The 26,698-nt window shown below is 39.8% G+C and overlaps 1 protein-coding gene across 1 annotated transcript in view; it reads right to left on the bottom strand.

Annotated features, from left to right (window-relative positions):
- XNDC1N (XRCC1 N-terminal domain containing 1, N-terminal like) overlaps nt 1–26,491 on the bottom strand; it is a 446,185-nt gene extending 419,694 nt beyond the window's left edge. The window contains exon 1 of the mRNA XM_053705638.1: nt 26,407–26,491. The gene's annotated coding sequence lies outside the window, so the exon portion shown is untranslated. The remainder of the gene's footprint in view (nt 1–26,406) is intronic.
- Between the last annotated feature and the right edge of the window lie 207 nt (nt 26,492–26,698).

Below are 26,698 nucleotides of genomic sequence, written 5' to 3'. Positions count from 1 at the left end.
ACAACATAAGGTATTAAACTTGGGGTATTTTGACTCTTTTCATGCAACCATTTTACCACCAATTTTTTGACACAAATAGCAATTTAAGAATACATGTACTGAAAAAAAAACAAAATTTATGCTTACCTGATAAATTCATTTCTCCTGTAGTGTGGTCAGTCCACGGGTCATCATTACTTCTGGGATATTATCTCCTCCCCTACAGGAAGTGCAAGAGGATTCACCCAGCAGAGTTGCTATATAGCTCCTCCCCCCTACGTCACCTCCAGTCATTCGACCAAAGGACCAACGAGAAAGGAGAAGCCGAAGGGTGTAGTGGTGACAGGAGTATAATCCAAAAATTTTTTTAGCCTGCCATAAAAAACAGGGCGGGCCGTGGACTGACCACACTACAGGAGAAATGAATTTATCAGGTAAGCATAAATTTTGTTTTCTCCTGTTAAGTGTGGTCAGTCCACGGGTCATCATTACTTCTGGGATACCAATACCAAAGCAAAAGTACACGGATGACGGGAGGGACAGGCAGGCTCCTTATACGGAGGGAACCACTGCCTGAAGAACCTTTCTCCCAAAAACAGCCTCCGAAGAAGCAAAAGTGTCAAATTTGTAAAATTTGGAAAAAGTATGAAGAGAAGACCAAGTTGCAGCCTTGCAAATCTGTTCAACAGAAGCCTCATTCTTAAAGGCCCAAGTGGAAGCCACAGCTCTAGTAGAATGAGCTGTAATTCTTTCAGGAGGCTGCTGTCCAGCAGTCTCATAGGCTAATCGTATTATGCTACGAAGCCAAAAAGAGAGAGGTAGCCGAAGCTTTTTGACCTCTCCTCTGACCAGAATAAACGACAAACAGGGAAGACGTTTGACGAAAATCCTTAGTTGCCTGTAGATAAAATTTCAAGGCACGGACTACATCTAGATTGTGTAGCAGACGTTCCTTCTTCGAGGAAGGATTAGGACACAAAGATGGAACAACAATCTCTTGATTGATATTCCTGTTAGTGACCACCTTAGGTAGGAACCCAGGTTTAGTACGCAGAACTACCTTGTCTGAATGAAAAATCAGATAAGGAGAATCACAATGTAAAGCAGATAACTCAGAAACTCTTCGAGCCGAGGAAATAGCCATTAAAAACAGAACTTTCCAAGATAACAACTTGATATCAATGGAATGAAGGGGTTCAAACGGAACACCCTGTAAAACATTAAGAACTAAGTTCAAACTCCATGGTGGAGCAACAGTTTTAAACACAGGCTTGATCCTAGCTAAAGCCTGACAAAAAGCTTGAACGTCCGGAACTTCTGACAGACGTTTGTGTAAGAGAATGGACAGAGCTGAAATCTGTCCCTTTAAAGAACTAGCAGATAACCCCTTTTCTAAACCTTCTTGTAGAAAAGACAATATCCTTGGAATCCTAACCTTACTCCATGAGTAACTCTTGGATTCGCACCAATATAAGTATTTACGCCATATTTTATGGTAAATCCTTCTGGTAACAGGCTTCCTAGCCTGTATTAAGGTATCAATAACTGGCTCAGAAAAACCACGTTTTGATTAAATCAAGCGTTCAATTTCCAAGCAGTCAGCTTCAGAGAAGTTAGATTTTGATGTTTGAATGGACCCTGGATCAGAAGGTCCTGTTTCAGAGGTAGAGACCAAGGCGGACAGGATGACATGTCCACTAGATCTGCATACCAAGTCCTGCGTGGCCATGCAGGTGCTATTAGAATCACTGATGCTCTCTCCTGTTTGATTCTGGCAATCAATTGAGGAAGCATCGGGAAGGGTGGAAACACATAAGCCATCCCGAAGGTCCAAGGTGCTGTCAAACCATCTATCAGAACCGCTCCCGGATCCCTGGATCTGGACCCGTAGCGAGGAAGCTTGGCGTTCTGACGAGACGCCATGAGATCTATCTCTGGTTTGCCCCAACGTCGAAGTATCTGGGCAAAGACCTCCGGATGAAGTTCCCACTCCCCCGGATGAAAAGTCTGACGACTTAAGAAATCCGCCTCCCAGTTCTCCACTCCCGGGATGTGGATTGCAGACAGGTGGCAAGAGTGAGACTCTGCCCAGCGAATTATCTTTGATACTTCCATCATTGCTAGGGAGCTTCTTGTCCCTCCCTGATGGTTGATGTAAGCTACAGTCGTGATGTTGTCCGACTGAAACCTGATGAACCCCCGAGTTGTTAACTGGGGCCAAGCCAGAAGGGCATTGAGAACTGCTCTCAATTCCAGAATGTTTATTGGAAGGAGACTCTCCTCCTGATTCCATAGTCCCTGAGCCTTCAGAGAATTCCAGACAGCACCCCAACCTAGAAGGCTGGCGTCTGTCGTTACAATTGTCCAGTCTGGCCTGCTGAATGGCATGCCCCTGGACAGGTGTGGCCGATAAAGCCACCATAGAAGAGAATTTCTGGTCTCTTGATTCAGATTCAGAGTGGGGGACAAATCTGAGTAATCCCCATTCCACTGACTTAGCATGCACAATTGCAGCGGTCTGAGATGTAGGCGTGCAAAAGGTACTATGTCCATTGCCGCTACCATTAAGCCGATCACCTCCATGCATTGAGCTACTGACGGGTGTTGAATGGAATGAAGGACCCGGCATGCATTTTGAAGCTTTGTTAACCTGTCTTCTGTCAGGTAAATCTTCATTTCTACAGAATCTATCAGAGTCCCCAAGAAGGGAACTCTTGTGAGTGGAAAGAGAGAACTCTTCTTTTCGTTCACCTTCCATCCATGCGACCTTACAAATGCCAGTACTAACTCTGTATGAGAATTGGCAGTTTGAAAGCTTGAAGCTTGTATCAGAATGTCGTCTAGGTACGGAGCTACCGAAATTCCTCGCGGTCTTAGTACCGCCAGAAGAGTACCCAGAACCTTTGTGAAGATTCTTGGAGCTGTAGCCAGTCCGAATGGAAGAGCTACAAACTGGTAATGCCTGTCTAGAAAGGCAAACCTTAGATACCGGTAATGATTTCTGTGAATCGGTATGTGAAGGTAAGCATCCTTTAAATCCACTGTGGTCATGTACTGACCCTCTTGGATCATGGGCAAAATTGTTCGAATCGTTTCCATCTTGAACGATGGAACTCTTAGGAATTTGTTTAGGATCTTTAAATCCAAGATTGGCCTGAAAGTTCCCTCTTTTTTGGGAACTACAAACAGATTTGAGTAAAACCCTTGTCCTTGTTCCGACCGCGGAACTGGATGGATCACTCCCATTAATAAAAGATCTTGTACGCAGCGTAGGAACGCTTCTTTCTTTATTTGGTTTGTTGACAACCTTGACAGATGAAATCTCCCTCTTGGGGGAGAGGTTTTGAAGTCCAGAAGGTATCCCTGAGATATGATCTCTAACGCCCAGGGATCCTGAACATCTCTTGCCCAAGCCTGGGCGAAGAGAGAAAGTCTGCCCCCTACTAGATCCGGTCCCGGATCGGGGGCCTTCGATTCATGCTGTCTTAGGGGCAGCAGCAGGTTTCCTGGCCTGCTTGCCCTTGTTCCAGGACTGGTTAGGTTTCCAGCCTTGTCTGTAGCGAGCAACAGCTCCTTCCTGTTTTGGTGCAGAGGAAGTTGATGCAGTTCCTGCTTTGAAATTACGAAAGGAACGAAAATTAGACTGTCTAGCCCTAGGTTTGGCTTTGTCCTGAGGCAGGGCATGGCCTTTACCTCCTGTAATGTCAGCGATAATCTCTTTCAACCCGGGCCCAAATAAGGTCTGCCCTTTGAAAGGTATATTAAGCAATTTAGATTTAGAAGTAACATCAGCTGACCAGGATTTTAGCCACAGTGCTCTGCGTGCCTGAATGGCAAATCCGGAATTCTTAGCCGTAAGTTTAGTTAAATGTACTACGGCATCTGAAATAAATGAGTTAGCTAACTTAAGGGCTTTAAGTTTGTCTGTAATCTCATCTAGTGTAGATGATTGAAGTGTCTCTTCCAGAGACTCAAACCAAAATGCTGCTGCAGCCGTGACAGGCGCAATACATGCAAGAGGTTGCAATATAAAACCTTGTTGAACAAACATTTTCTTAAGGTAACCCTCTAATTTTTTATCCATTGGATCTGAAAAGGCACAGCTATCCTCCACCGGGATAGTGGTACACTTAGCTAAAGTACAAACTGCTCCCTCCACCTTAGGGACCGTTTGCCATAAGTCCCGTGTGGTGGCGTCTATTGGAAACATTTTTCTAAATATCGGAGGAGGTGAGAACGGCACACCGGGCCTATCCCACTCCTTAGTAACAATTTCAGTAAGTCTCTTAGGTATAGGAAAAACATCAGTACTCGCCGGTACCGCAAAATATTTATCCAACCTACACATTTTCTCTGGTATTGCAACTGTGTTACAATCATTCAGAGCCGCTAACACCTCCCCTAGTAATACACGGAGGTTTTCCAGCTTAAATTTAAAATTTGAAATATCTGAATCCAATCTGTTTGGATCAGAACCGTCACCCACAGAATGAAGTTCTCCGTCCTCATGTTCTGCCGCCTGTGACGCAGTGTCTGACATGGCCCTAATATTATCAGCGCACTCTGTTCTCACCCCAGAGTGATCACGCTTGCCTCTAAGTTCTGGTAATTTAGCCAAAACTTCAGTCATAACAGTAGCCATATCCTGTAATGTGATTTGAAATGGCCGCCCAGATGTACTCGGCGCTACAATATCACGCACCTCCCGAGCGGGAGATGCAGGTACTGACACGTGAGGCGAGTTAGTCGGCATAACTCTCCCCTCGTTGTCTGGTGAAATATGTTCAATTTGTACAGATTGACTTTTATTTAAAGTAGCATCAACACAGTTAGTACATAAACTTCTATTGGGCTCCACTTTGGCATTAGCACATATAGCACATGTATCTTCCTCTGAATCAGACATGTTTAACACACTAGCAATTAACTAGCAACTTGGAAATGCTTTTTCAAGTAATTTACAATAATACGAAAACGAACTGTGCCTATAAGAAGCACAGAAAAAATTATGACAGTTGAAAATAATTAAGTTATAGCATCAATCTTTGTCAGAAATATACAATTTTAGCAAAGGATTGTTCCCATTAGCAAAGGATAACTAACCCGGGCAGCAGAAAAAATACACAAATAAACGTTTTTTATCACAGTCAACTACAATCTTCCCAGCTCTGCTGTGATGATTACCTCCCTCAAAAAAAGGCTTTGGAGATCCCTGAGTTCTGTAGAGATGAACCGGATCATGCAGGAAGAAAATGAACCTCTGACTGAGTTTTTTGATGCGTAGTAAAAGCGCCAAAAATGGCCCCTCCCCCTCACACATAACAGTGAGAGAGATCAGTGAACTGCTTTAATTTAAACAAAACTATTGCCAAGTGGAAAAAATAGTGCCCAAAACATTATTTCACCCAGTACCTCAGAGAAATAAACGTTTTTACATGCCAGCAAAAAAACGTTTAACCTCAATAAATTAATTGTTATTTAAAACCTATTGCAAGTCCCTGCAAATTAGGTTAAGTCTATGCATACAGTATAATCCAGTGAAGTACCATTCCCCAGAATACTGAAGTGTAAAATATACATACATGACAGCCTGATACCAGCTACATCTACTGCATTTAAGGCTGAGTTTACATTATAACGGTATGGCAGGATTTTCTCATCAATTCCATGTCAGAAAATAACAAACTGCTACATACCTCTTTGCAGATTAATCTGCCCGCTGTCCCATGATCTGAAGTTTACCTCTCCTCAGATGGCCGAGAAACAGCAATATGATCTTAACTACTCCGGCTAAAATCATAGAAAAACTCAGGTAGATTCTTCTTCAAATTCTACCAGAGAAGGAATAACACACTCCGGTGCTATTATAAAATAACAAACTTTTGATTGAAGGTATAAAACTAAGTATAATCACCACAGTCCTCTCACACATCCTATCTATTCGTTGGGTGCAAGAGAATGACTGGAGGTGACGTAGGGGGGAGGAGCTATATAGCAACTCTGCTGGGTGAATCCTCTTGCACTTCCTGTAGGGGAGGAGATAATATCCCAGAAGTAATGATGACCCGTGGACTGACCACACTTAACAGGAGAAATTAAGGTTTACTGTCAAAGAACACCCCAATATGTGTTCAGCAACTTCTCCTGAGTACAGTGATACCACCCATGTATAAGTGTGTTGGGTTCTCTGGGGGCTAAAAGGCCTTATTTTTAGGGGGCGCATTCCAGTTTTCCAACTTGGAATTTTCACATCAGGTCATCATGCACCCATGTTCTATTTGGGACATTTTTGAAGCTGGCCAATGTAATTAACCCCCATTAAACCATATATTTTTAAAAACTAGACACCCTAGGGTATTTGAAATGAAAATGGTATTTTAATACTTTCCATGCACTAATTCAACCACCAGTCTTTGTCAAACTTTTGGGTAGTAATTTTTTGTGTTATTTTTCACACACGTTGTACTTTAGGCATGGATTCTCAGTTCCTGTTATGTGTTACTGCCAAAGAACACCCCAATATGTGTTGAGCAACATCTCCTGAGTACAGTGATACCACCTATGCATAGGTTTGCTGGCTTGTTTGGGGGGTGCAACGCCAAACTTCTGACATGTGTTTGTGATTTTGTTTCACATTCAAAAAATCTTTTTGGGGCCTTTCTACATACCCCAATTTATTTAATTGCCATGAACGCGCATATATTTGAAAAGTCGACACCCCAATGTATTGTATATGGAGTGTTTTGATGCCTTTGATGCAACTGTTTTATCCAAAGAAATTGGAGAAAGAATATGGTGGTAATTTTTTATTTTTACACGCACATTTGTTGTTTTCTGCAAGACCTCCTGAGTACACGCATGTCACCCATGCATAGGTTTGCCAGGATTTTGAGAAGGTTCAGTTACAATTGTATGACTTGTAAGTTGAAAGTGAGAGTATTTCTTCTGATAGGCCTATCTTTAGTTTGGGGCCTATTGCATACCCCAGTTTTATTTATTGCCATGAAAAAGTATATATTTGAAACGTTGACACCCCAAAAAAAAAATTGGACCAAATTGTCATACCGCTTGAAGCAGTCCCCAATGCAGAGTCCAGGCTGTCCAGGGCAATCAGGACAGTAAAAGGTGGTGTCCTTTCTCTGTCCCCTCTTGGTACAAACTGATAGGCATTTTTTATTTTATTTTTAGGATTCTGCGCATTAGTAGGGATTTTGAAAATAAAATTGGTAGCCCCAACTCTGCTCTTTCCCATTACCACCCGGGGAGCAGGTGCATCTTGGTACAAAATCCACAAAATGATCTGGAGCTGAAAATGTAAAAAAGTCAGTTTCATTCCGGGGTTTGCTTTTTTGAACAACAAAAAAGTGTTGTGTGTTGCAATCTGCATTAAGTAAATTGCAACCTTTTTGTACCAGGCCCTTGTCTTCTGCATAATTGGGTAGGGCTGCAGCAGTTGATCTGCCAGATTAACCCCACCCATATGCCAGTTATAAGCCTTGATGCACACTGGCTTCCTTGTGCTCTCAGCTCTGCCACTTACATAGACCTCCACAGTCCGCTCAATGTGGATGGTGGTAAGAAGGTACACATCCTTCTTGTCTCTGTAGTTAACTGCCAACAGCTCCTCTTGGCGCAGAGCTAAGGTCTCCCCCCTTCGTAGCCGGTTGCGTGCAAGTTGTCAAGGGAAACATGTGTGGTTCTTTCTAATTGTACCGCAAGCTACAGTAGCTTAACCAAAAAGACACTTGTATAGGACACTTGTATAGAAATTGTCTAGATACCCTTTGTTCATCAGGGGTAATATCAGGGCCCAGACAATCTTGACAGTGGTTCCCATATCTTCTAGGCAACCTGAAGGGTCAAGGTGGATATCCTTTCCCTCGTACACCCGGAAGGCTTGAGTATACCCAGTCTCGATCTTACAGAGCTTATACACCTTTACTCCATACCTGGAGTGCTTGGAAGGAATATAATTAATCCCAGCCTTCCCTTATACTTCCTCAGGGATTCATCCACGCATAAAGTATATGCAAACCTGGAAGCAACATGGGTAATCAGGGGGCGTGTTTTATACAGTCTGTCAAACTGGGGATGCACCCTAGGGGGGCACAGGCTGTTGTCGCTGAAGTGCATGAAATGTAGAATCATTTCATACCTCTTCCTCGACATACACTGGGAGAAAATGGGGGTAGAGCAGATGGGGCTACTGCCCCAATAGGAGCGGATGGAGGGTTTCTTTATGATGCCCATCAGCATAGTCAATGCCCAGCATTTTTTCTGGAACATCGATGGGGGCCCATTGCTGCTTTGCCAAATAGGAATCAGGCATTGCAGCACGGAACTGATGGGCATATAAATTAGTTTGGGCGACAATGTTCCCCAATACTACATTACCCAGAAACACCTCCATAAATTGTTGGGGGCTAAATCCTGCGACATCCACATTGATGCCAGGATTTGCAGCGAAGGGTGGGATATCTGGCCTCTGGTGATGAGGCGCTACCCACTCCTCAGCTGCAATGCCAGCTGGAGCAACATGTCTCCTTCTGGCAGGGGGGCTAGCAGCCACAGATACATTACTATCAGTTGACACTGTATCTAGTGATGCATCTGAGCACTTTGCAGGCTCACTAATATGGTCTGAGTTAGACATAGAGGCGTATGACTCTAACGCAAGGATGGCATACGCCTCCTTAGCACTATATGTTCTCTGTGACTTGATTTATTTTTATCTGTCACAAAAAAAAAAAAATTACTAAAAAAAAATGCACACAATTTAAACTAACTAAAATTAGCTAAATGGCTCTGAAAATAGCCTTTGGGTCTCACAACAAAAATTCACAGAGAACAAAAAAGTGCTGCTGTGCAAGAGCCAATGATTTAAATGTATCATTGGCAAGCTAAGGGTTAATGGCTCTGAAAATGGCCTTTGAGTCTCACAATTTTTTACAAAAATTAAATAAAACTCACCAAAAAAATTACTAAAAAAAAATTAACCCCTAAGAAAATGCATAGAGAGCAGAAAAAGTGCTGCTGTGGCTCTGAAAAGAAAAAACAGAATTTATGCTTACCTGATAAATTACTTTCTCCAACGGTGTGTCCGGTCCACGGCGTCATCCTTACTTGTGGGAATATCTCTTCCCCAACAGGAAATGGCAAAGAGTCCCAGCAAAGCTGGCCATATAGTCCCTCCTAGGCTCCGCCCACCCCAGTCATTCGACCGACGGACAGGAGGAAAAAATAGGAGAAACCATAGGGTGCCGTGGTGACTGTAGTTAGAGAAAATAATTCATCAAACCTGATTAAAAAACCAGGGCGGGCCGTGGACCGGACACACCGTTGGAGAAAGTAATTTATCAGGTAAGCATAAATTCTGTTTTCTCCAACATTGGTGTGTCCGGTCCACGGCGTCATCCTTACTTGTGGGAACCAATACCAAAGCTTTAGGACACGGATGAAGGGAGGGAGCAAATCAGGTTACCTAAACAGAAGGCACCACGGCTTGCAAAACCTTTCTCCCAAAAATAGCCTCCGAAGAAACAAAAGTATCAAATTTGTAAAATTTGGCAAAAGTGTGCAGTGAAGACCAAGTCGCTGCCTTACATATCTGATCAACAGAAGCCTCATTCTTGAAGGCCCATGTGGAAGCCACAGCCCTAGTAGAGTGAGCTGTGATTCTTTCAGGAGGCTGCCGTCCAGCAGTCTCGTAAGCCAATCGGATGATGCTTTTAAGCCAAAAGGAAAGAGAGGTAGAAGTCGCTTTTTGACCTCTCCTTTTACCAGAATAGACGACAAACAGAGAAGATGTTTGTCTGAACTCTTTTGTAGCTTCTAAATAGAATTTTAGATTAGTTTTGTACTCTTAGTACGCAAAACAACCTTATCCGAATGGAACACCAGATAGGGCGGAGTACACTGCAGAGCAGATAGCTCAGAAACTCTTCTAGCAGAAGAAATAGCAACCAAGAACAAAACTTTCCAAGATAACAACTTAATATCTATGGAATGTAAAGGTTCAAACGGAACCCCTTGGAGAACTGAAAGAACTAGATTTAAACTAAAGGGAGGAGTCAAAGGTCTGTAAACAGGCTTGATCCTAACCAGAGCCTGAACAAATGCTTGAACATCTGGCACAGCTGCCAGTCGTTTGTGTAGTAAGACAGATAAAGCAGAAATCTGTCCCTTTAGAGAACTCGCTGATAAACGTTTATCCAAACCTTCTTGTAGAAAGGAAAGGATCTTAGGAATTTTGATCTTATTCCATGGGAATCCCTTGGATTCACACCAGCAGATATATCTTTTCCATATTTTATGGCAAATTTTTCTAGTTACCGGTTTTCTGGCTTGAACCAGAGTATCTATCACAGAATCTGAAAACCCACGCTTTGATAGAATCAAGCGTTCAATTTCCAAGCCGTCAGCTGGAGGGAGACCAGATTTGGATGTTCGAATGGACCCTGTACAAGAAGGTCCTGTCTCAAAGGTAGCTTCCATGGTGGAGCCGATGACATATTCACCAGGTCTGCATACCAAGTCCTGCGTGGCCACGCAGGAGCTATCAAGATCACCGAGGCCCTCTCCTGCTTGATCCTGGCTACCAGCCTGGGAATGAGAGGAAACGGTGGAAACACATAAGCTAGGTTGAAGGACCAAGGCGCTACTAGTGCATCCACTAGAGTCGCCTTGGGATCCCTGGATCTGGACCCGTAGCAAGGAACCTTGAAGTTCTGACGAGACGCCATCAGATCCATGTCTGGAATGCCCCATAATTGAGTTAATTGGGCAAAGATCTCCGGGTGAAGTTCCCACTCCCCCGGATGGAATGTCTGACGACTCAGATAATCCGCCTCCCAGTTTTCCACTCCTGGGATGTGGATCGCAGATAGGTGGCAGGAGTGATCCTCTGCCCATTCTATTATTTTGGTCACTTCTCTCATCGCCAGGGAACTCCTTGTTCCCCCCTGATGATTGATATAAGCAACAGTCGTCATGTTGTCTGATTGGAATCTTATGAATCTGGCCTTTGCTAGTTGAGGCCAAGCCCTGAGAGCATTGAATATCGCTCTCAGTTCCAGAATGTTTATCGGGAGGAGAGACTCTTCCCGAGACCAAAGTCCCTGAGCTTTCAGGGATTCCCAGACCGCGCCCCAGCCCACTAGACTGGCGTCGGTCGTGACGATGACCCACTCTGGTCTGCGAAAGCTCATTCCCTGGGACAGGTGGTCCAGGGTTAGCCACCAACGGAGTGAGTCTCTGGTCTTCTGATCTACTTGAATCACTGGAGACAAGTCTGTATAGTCCCCATTCCACTGTTTCAGCATGCACAGTTGTAATGGTCTTAGATGAATTCGCGCAAAAGGAAATATGTCCATTGCTGCAACCATCAACCCTACTACTTCCATGCACTGAGCTACGGAAGGACGAGGAATAGAATGAAGAACTTGACAAGCGTTTAGAAGTTTTGACTTTCTGAGTTCTGTCAGGAAAATCCTCATTTCTAAAGAATCTATTATTGTTCCCAAGAAGGGAACTCTTGTCGACGGAGACAGGGAACTTTTTTCTATGTTCACCTTCCATCCGTGAGATCTGAGAAAGGCCAGAACGATTGTATCAATAGTATCTCTCAGCGCTCATAATATCCCAATGATGCTTAATGACAGATGGGGTACCTAGCTGCCCCAAAAAATGGTTGAGAAATGTTGATTGTATGACAGAAAGCGCCTAATTAAAGGCTATGGGAATTAGGTTTGGGAAATATCGTATATATCTGTTATTCCTAATATGATTAATTCTCATATGTGTAGGAATGTATGCCGGAATACTGTATAGAAATATATACAATTTATTTCTTCATACAATTAATAAACATATAATAGAAACATACATTTAAAAAACATGGATCCATGTGAGAGTATACAAATATAATAAATTACGATCTTTGTTCATGAAATACAATAAAATAACATAATAATTCCTAAATTGGTTTCTTAAAAATCTCTAAATCAGTTCCTAAATTAGTTTCTTAAAATCTCTAAAAAACTTTTATAAAATTCTTACAAAATTGATTAAAACATATAATCCGTTGTGGTCCCTAACCGGTTAGGGTGATTTGATATTCTCAAAACAGTATTAGTCTCTTACTTGGTGTGAATTCAATAATAAAAATGTGAGACAAAAAATGTGAAGCAAAAAATAGAGTGTGAAACACAAAATTTCTTTGTGTGTTGTAATAGTGATAAAAAATATTTTGAAAAAATGTGTGAAAAAAGCTTCTAAAATAGATTCAAAAAACTTTTAAAACGTGAAGTCCAATGTTCAAAAATCAAAAAGTGAAGCTAATATAAAAAACAACATAAAATTCTTCCGTGTTTTAAATCCAAAATGGTGGTTGTGGTGGTTGTGAAATACCAAATGTGTTGAAAAATATGGAGAAAAAATAAATGATGAATTAAATCCAAATCCTTATCAAATAATAAGTCTGTGATTTCTATGGGTGTAGAAAATTAAAATTGGTGTGAATCTTCCTTCTCCTTAACAAATGGTTTGTTGTTGATATATTGATTCTAAGGTATTCGGTCTGTGATGAAAGACTCTATCCTTATCAAACCTGTAAACAACAAAATAACATAGTGCAATAATGCTACAAATGTAATGGAAATAATGAAAATCTGCTCACCAATGACTGTCAACGCGTTTCGGCCTCTCAGTAAGGCCTTTCTCAAGACTATAGTTTCTGGTGAGTTATGGTGGCTATTTATGGCGCTTTGTGCCAATCAAAGGGTAATGATTTTGGCGCCAAAAAAACGCTGTTCAAGCGTAACCCGGAAGTGGTATTCATACTTCTCTTTCCGTTTTTTTTTTCTGGGGCTCTTTTTCTTGTATATTTACTTGTTTTCCCCCTTAAATTTGATGTTATATCAATTTATTATTGTTGTCGATGCACTTAGTGTTGTTGTCTTTGTAAAACTCTACTTTTATTTTAACCTTAACCGGATGTTTGCGCCTGTACGGAAAACCGGAAGTGACGTCATTGCATATTGCGTCACTTCCGGTATGTTCGTTGTTTACAAACATACTCGTTTCCATGCCGATACTTCCGGTGTTTATGAAATATTACGGATTTTACTCAGCAATGAAATTGCAGTTTTTTGGTACTAATGCGGTTTGGGATATATTATTATCATAAAAATAAAATAAATGTCATGAATAACAATACTAATAATCTCAGATTTACATATGAAATGAGCAGAGAAGGAATTACCTTTTTGGACCTTAAAATTGAGATAACAAATGGCAAGCTCGAGACGTCCACTTACTTTAAGGAAGTGGACTGCAATAATTATATACACAAGGAAAGCTGCCATCTCGAAAGATGGAAAACGAATATACCGAAAGGACAATTCCTAAGGCTGAAAAAGAACTGCTCAGACTCAAATAAATGGGAGGAACAAGCAACCACCATGAAAGAAAATTTTTTGGAAAGAGGCTATGACGAAGAGACTCTTAATCAGAACATTGAAGAAGTAAGACAAAAAGATAGGAAAGATCTCCTAATCTATAAATCGAAGAAAATAAACATCAACCTTGAAGAAGATCGACTCACTATTCCCTTCATTACAGAGTTTAGCGAGAACAGACGAACTGTGGAAAGAATCATAGAAAAGCACTGGCCACTTTTAAGAAATGATGAGGTGATAGGAGAGAAACTAACAACTCGACCTTTTTTTATATACAAGAAAACAGAGAATCTGAAGAGTAAACTATCACCCAGCGTACCTAGAAATATAATAAATAAGACCAAAGATGTGTTTGGTAAAGAAATCAAAGGTTTCTTTCCCTGCTTGACTTGCAAAGCCTGCAAAAGAGGTATCAAAACAAAAGAATTTACCTCAACTAATACAAAGGTCAAATATAAGATCAATGACCTGATAAGGTGTACCAGCAAAGGAGTCATTTATTTGATATGGTGCAGTTGTGGACTTCAATATATAGGACAAACATCCAGAATCCTTAAAGATAGAATCAGGGAACACCTATTGAAGGTCAAACACAAAAGCACAGAGACTGCACTTTACAAACACTTTACAAATCACCATCAGGGAAACAAAAAAGATTTCCATTACACAGGGGTACAACTAGTAAAACCGAATTGGAGAGGAGGGGACTACGAAAAAAGTCTACTTACTGCCGAATCAAGATGGATTTTCGATATCGATAGTTTATACCCTAGGGGCTTAAACAACAGAGAAGACCTCTTACATCTACTAAACCTGAAATAACAACCTATATAATCTCGTGTAGGATGACACATAGCCACTCAGCATGTATTTTCATACTAGCTCCTAAAGCTATAAGTCACTGGAAACTTTATTATATATACAGTACCAGTAGATAACTAAATAAAATAGTTTCCCCCACCATTTTAGGGTGGATACTTAACTTGAACAAAGACACAAGGGTAGGTGTCCTAGATCCATAATATTATTGGGGAATTCTTAAATCACATGAAAGATATCCCAAAAATAATAGGATAATAGACAATTATAGATACTCCTCCCCATGTAGTTTTAACAATTAGTGGACCAGTACACCTAGGGGACATAACCACAGACAGAATATATCCATATTGTCCTAACATAGAAACACACATAGCTAGACCACCAAAATTAAGATTAAGTCTTTTTTAGCGATCATCATATTGTCAGCTATTTGTAGGGATTATACTGTTATCCAAGCCAGAACTCATTTAAATTATTATGCATTTCATTAAATTATTATGCATTTTATTAATTTTACCAAACAAATTTTATTCCTTTTATTATATATTTTGTATTATATTTCTTATCCGAAACCGCTTTTTAATAGCATTAGTACCAGATACCTCAATTAGTAATTTTATCGTTTAGATTTAGACCTTTTTTTAGCGATTATTATATTGCCAGTTATCTGTAAGGACCATTTTGTTATTCATGCCAGAACCTAATAGAACCCAATTTATTATATTTTTTCCGATTTTTTATCGACTTTTATCAAGTAGATTTTATCCCTTTATTTTATATATATTTTTATGATAATAATATATCCCAAACCGCATTAGTACCAAAAAACTGCAATTTCATTGCTGAGTAAAATCCGTAATATTTCATAAACACCGGAAGTATCGGCATGGAAACGAGTATGTTTGTAAACAACGAACATACCGGAAGTGACGCAATATGCAATGACGTCACTTCCGGTTTTCCGTACAGGCGCAAACATCCGGTAGCTAAGGTTAAAATAAAAGTAGAGTTTTACAAAGACAACAACACTAAGTGCATCGACAACAATAATAAATTGATATAACATCAAATTTAAGGGGGAAAACAAGTAAATATACAAGAAAAAGAGCCCCAGAAAAAAAAACGGAAAGAGAAGTATGAATACCACTTCCGGGTTACGCTTGAACAGCGTTTTTTTTGGCGCCAAAATCATTACCCTTTGATTGGCACAAAGCGCCATAAATAGCCACCATAACTCACCAGAAACTATAGTCTTGAGAAAGGCCTTACTGAGAGGCCGAAACGCGTTGACAGTCATTGGTGAGCAGATTTTCATTATTTCCATTACATTTGTAGCATTATTGCACTATGTTATTTTGTTGTTTACAGGTTTGATAAGGATAGAGTCTTTCATCACAGACCGAATACCTTAGAATCAATATATCAACAACAAACCATTTGTTAAGGAGAAGGAAGATTCACACCAATTTTAATTTTCTACACCCATAGAAATCACAGACTTATTATTTGATAAGGATTTGGATTTAATTCATCATTTATTTTTTCTCCATATTTTTCAACACATTTGGTATTTCACAACCACCACAACCACCATTTTGGATTTAAAACACGGAAGAATTTTATGTTGTTTTTTATATTAGCTTCACTTTTTGATTTTTGAACATTGGACTTCACGTTTTAAAAGTTTTTTGAATCTATTTTAGAAGCTTTTTTCACACATTTTTTCAAAATATTTTTTATCACTATTACAACACACAAAGAAATTTTGTGTTTCACACTCTATTTTTTGCTTCACATTTTTTGTCTCACATTTTTATTATTGAATTCACACCAAGTAAGAGACTAATACTGTTTTGAGAATATCAAATCACCCTAACCGGTTAGGGACCACAACGGATTATATGTTTTAATCAATTTTGTAAGAATTTTATAAAAGTTTTTTAGAGATTTTAAGAAACTAATTTAGGAACTGATTTAGAGATTTTTAAGAAACCAATTTAGGAATTATTATGTTATTTTATTGTATTTCATGAACAAAGATCGTAATTTATTATATTTGTATACTCTCACATGGATCCATGTTTTTTAAATGTATGTTTCTATTATATGTTTATTAATTGTATGAAGAAATAAATTGTATATATTTCTATACAGTATTCCGGCATACATTCCTACACATATGAGAATTAATCATATTAGGAATAACAGATATATACGATATTTCCCAAACCTAATTCCCATAGCCTTTAATTAGGCGCTTTCTGACATACAATCAACAAAGGCCAGAACGATGTCTGTGTGAGCCTTTGCCTTTGAAAGAGACGACGCTTGTATTAGAATGTCGTCCAAGTACGGTACTACTGCAATGCCCCTTGGTCTCAGAACCGCTAGAAGGGACCCGAATACCTTTGTGAAAATCCTTGGAGCAGTGGCTAACCCGAATGGGAGGGCCACAAACTGGTAATGTTTGTCCAGAAAGGCGAACCTTAGGAACTGATGATGTTCTTTGTGGATAGGAATATGAAGATACGCATCCTTTAGATCCACGGTAGTCATAAATTGACCTTCCTGGATTGTAGGTGGAATCGTTCGAATGGTTTCCATTTTGAACGATGGTACTCTGAGAAATTTGTTTAGGATCTTTAAATCCAGAATTGGTCTGAAAGTTCCCTCTTTCTTGGGAACTACAAACAGATTTGAGTAAAATCCCATTCTTTGTTCCGCCGATGGAACTGGGTGTATCACTCCCATCTTTAACAGGTCTTCTACACAATGTAAGAATGCCTGTCTCTTTATTTGGTTTGAGGATAAGTGAGACATGTGGAACCTTCCCCTTGGGGGTAGTTCCTTGAATTCCAGAAGATAACCCTGAGAAACTATTTCTAGAGTCCAGGGATCCTGAACATCTCTTGCCCAAGCCTGAGCAAAGAGAGAGAGTCTGCCCCCTACTAGATCCGGTCCCGGATCGGAGGCTACTCCTTCATGCTGTTTTGTTAGCAGCAGCAGGCTTCTTGGCCTGCTTACCCTTGTTCCAGCCTTGCATCGGTTTCCAGGCTGGTTTGGTTTGTGAAGCATTACCCTCTTGCTTAGAGGATGCAGAATTAGAGGCCGGTCCGTTCCTGAAGTTACGAAAGGAACGAAAATTAGACTTATTCTTGGCTTTGAAAGGCCTATCTTGTGGGAGGGCGTGGCCCTTTCCCCCAGTGATGTCTGAGATAATCTCTTTCAATTCTGGCCCAAAGAGAGTTTTACCCTTGAAGGGAATATTAAGCAATTTTGTCTTGGATGATACATCCGCTGACCAAGACTTTAGTCAAAGCGCTCTGCGAGCCACAATTGCAAACCCTGAATTTTTCGCCGCTAATCTAGCTAATTGCAAAGCGGCATCTAAAATAAAAGAATTAGCCAACTTAAGTGCGTGAACTCTGTCCATAACTTCCTCATATGGAGTCTCTCTACTGAGCGACTTTTCTAGTTCCTCGAACCAGAACCACGCTGCTGTAGATACAGGAACAATGCACGAAATGGGTTGCAGAAGGTAACCTTGCTGTACAAAAATCTTTTTAAGCAAACCCTCCAATTTTTTATCCATAGGATCTTTGAAAGCACAATTATCCTCGATAGGAATAGTAGTGCGCTTGTTTAGAGTAGAAACTGCCCCCCTCGACCTTAGGGACTGTCTGCCATAAGTCCTTTCTTGGGTCGACCATAGGAAATAATTTCTTAAATATAGGAGGGGGGACAAAAGGTATGCCGGGCTTCTCCCACTCCTTATTCACTATGTCCGCCACCCGCTTGGGTATAGGAAAAGCGTCGGGGTGCACCGGGACCTCTAGGAACTTGTCCATCTTGCATAATTTTTCTGGAATGACCAGGTTGTCACAATCATCCAGAGTAGATAACACCTCCTTAAGCAGTGCGCGGAGATGCTCTAATTTAAATTTAAATGTCACAACATCAGGTTCAGCCTGTTGAGAAATTTTTCCTGAATCTGAAATTTCCCCATCTGACAAAACCTCCCTCATGGCTCCTTCAGATTGGTGTGAGGGTATGACAGAGCAATTATCATCAGCGCCCTCCTGCTCTTCAGTGTTTAAAACAGAGCAATCGCGCTTTCTCTGATATGCAGGCATTTTGGATAAAATATTTGCTATGGAGTTATCCATTACTGCCGTCAATTGCTGCATAGTAATAAGCATTGGCGCGCTAGAAGTACTAGGGGCCTCCTGCGTGGGCAAAACTGGCATAGACACAGAAGGAGATGATGTAGAACTATGTCTACTCCCTTCATCTGATGAAACATCTTGGGCAATTTTACTATCTGTGGCAGTACTGTCCTTACTTTGTTTGGACGCTATGGCACAATTATCACATAATTTTGAAGGGGGAGACACATTGACTTTCATACATATAGAACATAGCTTATCTGAAGGTACAGACATGTTAAACAGGCTTAAACTTGTCAATAAAGCACAAAAACCGTTTTAAAACAAAACCGTTACTGTCTCTTTAAATTTTAAACAGAGCACACTTTATTACTGAATATGTGAAAAAGTATGAAGGAATTGTTCAAAATTCACCAAAATTTCACCACAGTGTCTTAAAGCATTCAAAGTATTGCACACCAATTTTCAGAGCTTTAACCCTTAAAATAACGAAACCGGAGCCGGTTACAGTTTTAACCCCTCTAAAGTCCCAACTACAGCCTTTGCTGCGACTCTACCAAACCCAGGGGGGAATACGATACCAAAAGAAGCCTTCTAGGAACTTTTCCAACTACTTTCAGATCCTCACACATGCATCTGCATGTCTTGCTCTCAAAAGTAACTGCGCAGTAATGGCGCAAAAATGAGGCTCAGCCTACAACTGGGAAGGCCCTTCCAGACTGGAAAGGTGTCTAACACAGTGCCTGACGTTAAAAAACGTTCCCCAAGTTTATAAGAGTGAATAACAAGTATAAACATGTATAAAATGCCCAAATAAAGCAATCGATTTTGCCCTAAAAGTGTCTACCAGTTTTATAGCCCATATTAAGCCCTTTATTCTGTTTGAGACTAAGAAAATGGCTTACCGGTCCCCATGAGGGGAAATGACAGCCTTCCAGCATTACACAGTCTTGTTAGAAATATGGCTAGTCATACCTTAAGCAGAAAAGTCTGCTAACTGTTTCCCCCAACTGAAGTTACTTCATCTCAACAGTCCTATGTGGAAACAGCAAACGATTTTAGTTACTGTCTGCTAAAATCATCTTCCTCTCAAACAGAACTCTTCATCTTTTTCTGTTCAGAGTAAATAGTACATACCAGCACTATTTTAAAATAACAAACTCTTGATAGTAGAATAAAAAACTACAACTAAACACCACATACTCTTAACCATCTCCGTGGAGATGTTTCCTGTGCAACGGCAAAGAGAATGACTGGGGTGGGCGGAGCCTAGGAGGGACTATATGGCCAGCTTTGCTGGGACTCTTTGCCATTTCCTGTTGGGGAAGAGATATTCCCACAAGTAAGGATGACACCATGGACCGGACACACCAATGTTGGAGAAAGGGGTCTCACAATTTTTAACAAATATTCTTTTAGCTAAATCTCTCTCCCTAAACACAGATCTCTCTCACTAAAACACAAGTGAGGAGAGGGAGGGAGATCCACACTGGTCAGAGTCAATATTTACTAATACTGACAAGGACAAATTGGATGTTTTATTATTATTAGAAATTTAATTATAGGGGCAAGCTCAGATTGGATGACCCTAGCCTGCCCCTACGATGAGGCAGGCTAGGGACACCCCCAGAAGCCCCATGATGCACTGGGCAGCGCCATCTTTGAAGCCATATGGGCGAGGGGGGCTATATGGGGTGGGGGTTTATAATAAAATATTTTTTTTTCATTAATAAATATAACTTACTGAGTGCCTCGACCCACCGAGGCACTCAGCACACAGTCAGAGCATCAGAAGCCTGTCCGATGGCTTCAGATGCTCTGCTTGACTGCTGGGCTCCACTTAAAGCAAAACCGTAAGTGATCACTCCGTGGGAGTGATCAAAATGGGGCCCGGCAGTCAGGAACATTATTGCAGGATACCTCAACATTGAGGCATCGGCTGCAATACTGTTTGAGCAGCTGGAAGCGATCTCGATCGCTTCCAGCGATCAGATTACAGAGGACGTGCCGGTCACGTCCTTGGTCCTTAATGACTGCTTTTTGTAGGACGTGCCTAGCACGTCCTCGGTCGTTAAGGGGTTAAAGGCCATTTAAATGTTAATAATCAAGTAACAGTGGTTGGGAGTCTGGGCTGTTTAAGGGATCAGATGATTTCCAAATGATATATAACACTTATACCTATATAAGCAGCAGCTCTGGTGTCAGAAGCACCTTGTTGAGCTGTTAATTACACCCAGCCTTAAATGGACTTGAAACCCAAATATTTTCTTATGTGATTCAGACAGAGCACACAATTATAAAAAAAAAAAACATTTTCAATTTACTTCTACCAAATTTCCTTCGTACTCAATTGTATTTGTTGATGACACATCCAGATAAGTAGCGTGCACATTTCTGCAGCAGTACATGATACGAAACACTGCTGCCACCTATTCTTCTTGCAAATGTATAATAGTTATAAAACTGCTGCCATATATTGCTCCAGTAATTGGCATCTTTTTGTTAAAAAGCAGGTAGGAAGGTGGAGGAGTGTGTTCCTACAGTTACGTTCACTTACTCCGGCTCCAGGAAACCCCGCTGAGTCGTTGAGTACACGTACATCCGGTGCGCAGCACACAGGCAGGGAGTCGCTACTAGGCAACGGATCCATGTTGCCACAATACAGCAAAATAGGACACAATGAGTAGCGACTCAGGAGATCAAAAAATGGGTAAAAAAATGCAATCTTTATTCTAATAACTTAAAGGGACACTAAACGCCCAAAAAATATTTCATGATTCAGGTAGAGAATACAATTTTAATTTGCTTCATTCTTTAGATATCCTTGTTGAAGAAATAGCAATGCACATGGGTGAGCCAATCACACAAGGCATCTATGTGCATCTACCAATCAGCAGCTACTGAGCATATCTAGATATGCTTTACAGCAAAGCACATCAAGAGAATAAAGCAAATTAGATAATAGAAGTAAATTAAAAAGTTGTTTAAAATTGCTTGCTCTTTCCAAATCATGAAAGAAAAAATTTGGGTTTCATGTCCCTTTAAAGGGACACTGAACCCAAATTTTTTCTTTTGTGATTCAGATAGAGCATGAAATTTTAAACAACTTTCTAATTTACTCATATTATCAAATTTTCTTCATTTTCTTGGTATCTTTATTTAAAATGCAAGAATGTAAGTTTAGATGCCGGACCATTTTTTGGTAAACAACCTGGGTTGTCCTTGCTGATTGGTGGATAAGTTCATCCACCAATAAAAAAGTGCTGTCCACAGTACTGAACCAAAAAAAAACAGTTTAGATGCCTTGTTTTTCAAATAAAGATAGCAAGAGAATGAAGAAAAATTGATAATAGGAGTAAATTAGAAAGTTGCTGCTCTATCTGAATCATGAAAGAAAAAATATGGGTTCAGTGTCCCTTTAAAAGTGATCTGTGATGGCCCACAAGAGAGATGTCTGACATGTTTCGCGCCCCCTACTGGCGCTTATTTATAGACATGTCTCCCTAAGGAGAGCACTCTCATATATACCTCAGATGTTAACCCTTAAAGTGAAGGTAAAGTTTATTAAATTTGAGTATATATGAATGATTTATTTGACCATATAATAAGCTAATCGCTAACTTTATTTAATATATATTTTTATATTTTTAATGTATTTATATCTATATATTTCCCTACCGCGTCTAAGATATCTCCTCCCAACCTCTATTTCCGGATACTAGGTGCTGTGACGTATAGAGCGGTCCCACCCGCTCTATACGTAAGATCAGAAGCATGTTACATTCAAAATGCGCATGCGCAAATTGACTATCAATCACTAATGCGCATGCGATAGTCGGCGAAACAGATTAAAAAAAAGGGGAACGCGCTTCTACTCAGAAATGAAGACTGTAGCGCATGAGCATAGCATCAAGTAGGCGGATGACGTGTGGTCACGGCCGCCTATCGGCCAGATTTTCAACTGGCTGATCGAAAAACGTGACCAGGATATTAAAAAAAAAAAAAAACGGGTTGATTTTGCGGAGCTGAAAAAGGGGAACTAAAACCAAGATAACTGTATTTATAATAAATATTTAAAAAAATCATGAATGAAACTCCTATTTATTTGTAACATAGAATTTGATTGGGGATCAGCGTCAAGGTAACTTTACCTTCACTTTAATGTGCAAGATAATAAAAAATGGTAACTGGTTAAAAACAAAAGGTAATCATGCAGGCTATCGCGTAAATATGGCACATTATTTTATACATTATAATACGTTTGCAAAAGGAGGTAAAACATACAACTTGCTATCCATGTTAAACAGTTTTTTTATACACAAAAAGAAATTATTAATGTATTACCTCCCCAACCAATTTAGGTCTTCATATGTCTACATATAACATACTAGCATATGGTATAATGTGTCATAGTAGGGCTGGGCGATATGGGCAAAAAAAAATAATATTGCGATTTTCTTATAAATGACTATAACACCTTCATTTTGCATTAAAAAATGTATATAACACTACAGAATCTTAATGTACATGTTTCTCAATGTCCAATACACTCTTGGAGCATAACAATACAAAACATAAAATAGTTAAAATAAAATGTGCTGCCTGTGATGTGATTAAATAGTAGCCACTAGCCAGTTATTAGGTCTTATGACACACAACATGGTCATGTTTTCTTGGACAGTCATTCTAACTGTGGACAATGGTATGATTAACAAATGAAGTAGTGTAAGCTACATACATATATATATATATATATATATATATATATATATATATATATATATATATACACACACACACACACTTTATATATATATATATATATACACACATACACACACACACATATACATACACAGACATATATAATATACAATAAATATATATATATATATATATTTATTTTTTCTTATTTTTTTAAACATTTCAATTTGACTGCAAATGAGCCCTGCTCCTGTCCAGGAATCCAATACAGGCATATTAGCAGTAGGGGTGGGGGGCTGCTCCTTTCACAAATGCTGTGCCTTGCTGATATCAAATACATTGTAGATGCAGTTAAGTTAACCCAGCAGCAGAGGGGACTGCAGTTTTAGCCTTTTTGGCAGCCGTGGGGTTAACTGCATCTGCTATGTATTTGAGCTGTTTCTCAGAGAGCAGGAGATTGTGTGGGAGGTTCCATAATGATTACATACCCTAAGTTTCAGACTGCAGACATCCCTATGGGGAAATATAAGTGGCTTTCCCTTCTCTTCGTTCCTGCATAGGCTCTGCTTTTAGACTTCTATAGATTGATTGATCGGACTGAGGTCATTTTACAAATGTGTGCTAAAAGCAACCACTAGATGGAGCTGGTTTGCAAGAAATCACATACAAATCAATGCATTACAGCCACTTCTGAGGATTTTTTTTTTTTTAGCAAAAAATTGTGACTCTCGCGGTTTTAAATCACATATGCGATTAATCGTGCACCCCTATGTCATAGTATAATGAAGCAGCTAATAAGAGTAGAGGCTTGCTTTAGGGACATTTACAATTATTTACATAGATAACATATCCCATTCTCTATTCATACCCTTTGGTATGCTGGTATGTAATTTTAGTATCCAATATAATTCTTTTTTATCTAAGATATGATCCCTATTCCCTCCTCTGCTAGGTACTGTTGTTATGTCTATAATTTGAATGGTGATAGCCTCTATGCTGGTGAAGTGTGTGCCATTGAAGTGTGATGCCACAGCCGAATCTTGATTGTAATATTTAGTGTCCCTGCCATGTTCGCTATATCTAGTCCTGGCCTCTCGTGAGGTTCTACCCACATACTGAAAATGACAGTATTTACAAGTTAGTAGGTACACAACATACTTGGTACCGCAATTAGCATAAAAAATAATATTGTGGGAATCAACATTAGCTGTTGGATTAAACATATACACTGCTGCCATCTAGTGCTCAAAAGTGTACAACAGCTGCCATATAGTGCTCCAGACAAGTTTATGCTACTTGATATAAAACCCTGCATCTTTAGTAAAAAAACAAATATGTTTAATAAAAAGAAACATTGTTTTAAAAAAACAGCAAACAACTTACTATTTTTCTAGCTAAATGAGCACTTAGAAATTCTCAGTGTAGCCACTGTCTGCAGCTAGATAAGGAAGCTACCATTACACTGCCATATGCTTTTTGCAGCAAACGTCCTCTACTGAGTGTGGGCAAGATGTCTCCTAGCAACACTTAAAAGGAAAAGCAGCTGCTCTCTGCCTGTCAAAACCACAGCCCCCTTGTAGGGCTGTGACAGGAAGTAATAAACCCTTAATAGATGAAGTTTGAAGAAGAAAAAAAAAAAAGTTAAAATAATTGTGAAGTGATGAATACTACATATTACAATGATTTATTTTAAGTGTTATCCACTGCTTATTGATTTTTTTATTAAAACAGACTGTTTATTATATCCGTTTGATAGTAGAAAATTACATTCACTAACACGTTATTAGAGCATATATTTTTACGTCTATCATCCCTGCACTACTAAGTGTTTAACCACTGCAAAGGAGTTACACACAAAGTAGAAGTGCTGCTCGTCCAATCAGCAGAGCTAGTCACACTACGCAGATGTGCAACTAGCACCGCTAACTAGATCAGCGGCAGTTTCTGCTCTGAAACAGAAGTGCTCTGCGGGTCCTGTGCAGCTTATCTACTGTGTGTGTAACCCCTCTGGTGAGGTGACGCACATTAGTGCAGGGTCAAGTCATAAAATGACATGCTCTTACAAATATGTGCAAGTCATTTTTCGACTATTATAGCCCTTTAAAGGGACACTGAACCCAATTTTTTTTCTTTTGTGATTCAGATAGAGCATGCAATTTTAAGCAACTTTCTCATTTACTCCTATTATCAATTTTTCTTCATTATCTTGCTATCTTTATTTGAAAAAGAAGGCATCTAAGCTTTTTTTTGGTTTAGTACTCTGGACAGCACTTTTTTTATTGGTGGATGAATTTATTCACCAATCAGCAAGAACAACCCATGTTGTTAACCAAAAATGGGCCAGCATCTAAACTTACATTTCAAATAAAGATACCAAGAGAATGAAGAAAATTTGATAATAGGAGTAAATTAGAAAGTTGCTTAAAATGTCATGCTCTATCTGAATCACAAAAGAAAAAATATGGGTTCAGTGTCCCTTTAAGTATGTTCTTTAAAGTGAAGGTCCATTTTGATGAATTAGTGCCCGGTTTTTAATAAAACAATTAAAAACAAGGGCACTTTAATTCATCAAAATTGACATTTCACCATTTTCTTCAAAAACGTACCTTTTAATCCTGAATGCTGCTCCAGCGATTCCCCCAGGCGTCGTAAAACTCTGCTTATGTCAGAAACGACGAATCAGACTTCCTCCCATCACTACTCCCCCCCCCCCCCGGGGGAATCTTGGCCTGATGCAACGCTGTGATTGGAGGAAGACTGATTCGTCATTTTGGACCCACGAAGACAGCTTGCGGAGGAAGTGCTGGAGCGGCTGCCAGGATTAAAAGGTAGGTTTTTGAAGAAAACAGTGAAATGTCAATTTTGAGGAATTAAAGTGCCCTTGTTTTTAATAGGTTTATTAAAAACCGGATACTAATTCATCAAAATGGACCTTCACTTTAATATAGATACCATAACAGGGAAAAACTTGATCTCACATGGTTTTATAGCAAATAAATAAGTTAAATGCCTTTTCGCCATTATGAAGATCACTTTTAGCAGAGTTTACACGGCATTTATTTCTTAGCTTTATAATAAAAACATCAGGCACATTCCCCACTGTGAAACGATATGGCATGAGGAAAACCAGGCAAGATCAGTGAAACATTTTGGTGTTAGGAAACATAAGCAACTTTGCTTTCCCTAAACACAGGATATGCCGCCAGCAACATGCGATCCCCCTCAGTAAACAAGCTGCGCGAAGCTGGGACAAGGGTGCAGCCCCCATATTTACTCACCTCAGCTGTATGTGGCGGGAAATCCTTAAATATATTTGTGCTGTTACTATGGAGATCCCACCTCGCGCTACATGGGCGTGGCATAATAAGATTGTCAACTGGATCTGGCGGGTAAAAACTGCAGCCTATAAAATGTATAAAACAAATGTTCCCGCCCATTAATTTTTCTAGCCAATCAGAAGTTTGTAAATTTCTTGCGCTGTCAAACATTCATTTTTTACATTTTTTTTTCTAGACAAGAAAACAAATACACTGTACGACCGCAAAGCAGTATGGGAATTTGAGTGGAATG

Source organism: Bombina bombina, chromosome 3 (assembly GCF_027579735.1).
Source record: "Bombina bombina isolate aBomBom1 chromosome 3, aBomBom1.pri, whole genome shotgun sequence".
In the NCBI taxonomy this organism is placed as follows: domain Eukaryota; kingdom Metazoa; phylum Chordata; class Amphibia; order Anura; family Bombinatoridae; genus Bombina; species Bombina bombina.
This window is presented reverse-complemented; position numbering and strand designations above follow the sequence as displayed.